The sequence below is a fragment of the Frankliniella occidentalis genome, unplaced genomic scaffold, assembly GCF_000697945.3.
Source record: "Frankliniella occidentalis isolate FOCC.00 unplaced genomic scaffold, Focc_3.1 Scaffold471, whole genome shotgun sequence".
Lineage (NCBI taxonomy): Eukaryota > Metazoa > Arthropoda > Insecta > Thysanoptera > Thripidae > Frankliniella > Frankliniella occidentalis.
In genome coordinates, this window is record NW_026267589.1 from 47,832 (window position 1) to 51,360 (window position 3,529).

Genomic DNA, 3,529 nt, shown 5'->3' on the forward strand with positions numbered 1-3,529 from the left:
ACTTACTTTGAGGGTCGTTCTTATTTTTCAAGAAAGATCCCTCAAAGTTACTGACTCCCTCAAAGTTTTCCCTTTTCCCTCAAAAAATGGGACTTCGTTTTTACCGTGAAGGTGCTAACTCGTACCTAGGGGCGTAAGTGATGGCGGTCTTATCAGGCGCTAACTCGTACCTAACTTAAGTGACGGAGGTCGTATCAGGTGGTAACCCCAGCCTAAACGATCGGAGATTAACAGAGTTACTCATCAGGGCCTCACTCCGTACCTTAGGCGAGAGCAACTTAAGTAGGGCTAAAGTGATCGAGGATCGCATGTCAGAGTGGCCGAGTGGTTAAGGCGCCCGCCTCAAGAGCGGGTCCTCCATGGGGTCGTGGGTTCGAATCCCACCCCTAACATTTAGCGGACACGGTCGCACGCGTCGCGGAGTGTAACGGCTAGTGCGTATGAAAATAATCTCGAGAGTTAAATATTTATAAAGGACAAAACATTTTCTTTGTTGTGCACAGTGGGAGATTGGACTCCTTTTCGTGCTCATAAATCGGATTTTTCAATGTCATAATTAAAAGTTCCGGATAGTGGATTCTTGTTTGGAAAAGGGGTAAAAACGGGGTAAAAACATCGTCAATGGCAAATTTTTCATTTATTATTTTCTAGTTGTTAATGTAAACTATTGGCGACTTCGTCAAGGGGTTTCTTTTCCAAAAAGAAGCAACTTAAGAGGAAAGTTACGACATGAATTTTTGGAAGACATTTTAATGGTGTTTTGGGGGTAAATATACAAAATTTCATAGAAAGTTGAAGTTTTGATTCGAGATTTCGCAACATTTCACGGTGTTTCTGGCAGAAACTTATACTTTTCTATGTCCTGTAACTGGCGGCACCCGAATCTCGTCCGCGTTTTTCCGCCCATTTGAGATAAAAATAAGTTAAAGACATTAAATGCACAAAAACTGACCAAAACGTTTGTATGCGGCGCATGTCGTAATTTTCCTTTTAAGTTCCTTCTTTTTGGAGAAGAAACCCGTCGTCGAAGTCCCTGATATTTTACATTAACCGACATTAACATCTAGGAAATAATAAATGAAAAATTTGCCTCTGCCGATGTTTTTACCCCGTTTTTTGCCTTTCGATGCCTGTACTGGTCGAACGCAACGGGTTGAGCCAAATCTAAAATTCCCTGTCATATTTTACCCCTTTCCAAACAAGAATCCACTATCCGGAACTTTTAATTATGACATTGAAAAATCCGATTTATGAGCACGAAAAGGGGTCAAATCGCCCACTGTGTTGTGTAGCCGTTGCTTTATCCCTGCTCCCTGGTGTCTTTCCCACAGGTAAAACGGAAAAAAGGGGGGGAACGAACGAGCATCGAACCCGAGCCGTCCGCCTAGAAGCGAGCGCTTCAACCCACGCGGCCAGCACGCCACTGAAGGGGGGGAGCGCGCAGCGGAGCCTCGGAGCCAGCTCGAGCCGGCCGTGCGGTAGTGGCCTTTGCATTCTCAACTTAATTATTTGTAATTTCTTTACAGAAAAAGTCCAGTGTCCATGACGAAGAGAGAATCAAGAGGCGTAGCTCCAGGACTGAAGAGAAAACGGACAAACCTAAGGTAGGTGGGTTTCTGTAGCATTTTTTAACAAATGTTACATTGAATACATTTGATTGATTGATACATTTCTGTCCTCAGCGCAAGCGTGACGATGGGAGCGGCAGCACGGAATCAGGCTCTGGGACCCCCCCCAAAAAAAAAAAGTTTAAGGGAATCTTGCAAGGAGCTTCCTAATCTTAAACAGATCTGGCCGGACAAGATTCACGAAATAATGGAGAAACGAATTGTAAGTACATCAAAATGAAGTTTTTGCTCCCTCCTCCGAACGCATTTGTTATTCGTAATGAATTAATTCGTTCAAGTTTAATCTACATTTTTGTCCTTTGTTTCTAGCTGTCGGCAGAGGAAACCCCAAGGCAGAGAATCCCATTCAACCTCTGGAGGTGCCCGTACTGTCTCTTCGTATAGGCGAAGAAGTATGAAGTCGTACTTCATCTCGATTTAGAGCATGCTGCAATTGTTGCTAACGAGAAGCACTCGGTCTTTTCGTCTGCTGCCCGGATGGACAACCTATGCGGCTCTGGAGCCCGCGTCAAATGTGAAGAAGTGTTTGATGCTCACATGCAAACATTAGAGGCTATTTTAAAGAAGAACCGCAAATTCATTTGAACCGCACTTCATTTGAATGATTCTTTACCTTGGTCTATTTATTATATTCTTCCACACATTACAGTTATATTCAAGTAATTAACAAATAATGATGTAATGAAATACCTTACTTTACTGGGAGTTGAACCTGCGACGGTCGCCTCCATGGTCACAGAAGGGTATGACCTTCATCTTTTCGGCACTCATTCAGGCCGTCGGGCCTGTTAGAAGAAGGTACTGCTTTGCCGGTGGCTGACGATCACGCTAACGGACTTGTTAAACTGGTTTCTCATCCGAAATCTCATCCGAACGAATTTCGGATGAGAAACCAGTTCTATTAGTAATTTAATTCCACCCCGCTTTGTCGCTACAGGGGCGTAAACTTAGGGGACTGTTTTGAGCAAATTCACGACATTCCCGCTCGAGGATGTTAAACTACACTCGTGGACTTCCTAGGTGCTGGGGGAGATAATTTAATCCAGGCGTAGAAAAATGGACCGCTTACTGTTTTGACGAGTACATATTACTCTTTTTAGGCCGCCCCTCTGCTTTGAAAAAGCTATCCAGCAGGCTTATGCAAATGACCTCGTGTCTGTCTGTCTGTCTGTTCCACTAGAAGATGTGCTAGAGACTTGAAATTTTCAGGGTATCTTAAGGTCCACTCTTAGAGAACGAAACGCCTAAGGCAAATCCTGGCAACCACCCCTAAGCATGTTAATGGGGGTATCCAAGATTCAAAATTTCTCGCAATTTTTAGCCCGCCCTTCTGCTTTGAAAAAGCTATCCAGCGGGCTTATGCAAACGACCTCGTGTGTGTCTGTCTGCCTGTCTGTTCCACTAGAAGATGTGCTAGAGACTTGAGATTTTCAGGGTATCTTAAGGTCTACTCCTAGAGAACGAAACTCCTACGGCAAATCCTGGCAACCACCCCTAAGGGTGTGAATGGGGGTGTCCAAGGTTCAAAAATTCTCCCAAAAGTATTTATTTTATGTTCTCCTAAGGGGTAACTCGTGCAAGTTGAACCCTTCGCACAAAAATTTCGACCGTTTTGCACTATCTCTAACCGTTTAGGAGCTAGAGGGTCTTTTTTGACGAAAATAAGCTAAAAATTGCCATAGTCAACAATAAGTTGTAGAAAAGGGCCTGAAAACCGCAAAATAGGAAAGAAACTCTCCCCCCACCCCCAAAAAACGTTTTCTAAGCAGAAGGGTGGGTTGTAGTCGCGGTTCTTCACGGTTACGTCCCTTTCTCGTGTCTACGGGGCAAACTCAAAGACGCCGGCCGAAGGCCCGCTACATCATTCGATCATGTTCTTCAGCAAATCGCGTGACAGAAAT

At 44.2% G+C, this 3,529-nt stretch overlaps 1 non-coding gene across 1 annotated transcript; it reads left to right on the top strand.

Annotated features, from left to right (window-relative positions):
* The first annotated feature begins 310 nt into the window (after window positions 1–310).
* On the top strand, window positions 311–392 carry Trnal-caa (transfer RNA leucine (anticodon CAA)). Its single transcript has one exon. It is a non-coding gene; the product is annotated as a tRNA-Leu (tRNA).
* The last annotated feature ends 3,137 nt before the right edge of the window (window positions 393–3,529 follow it).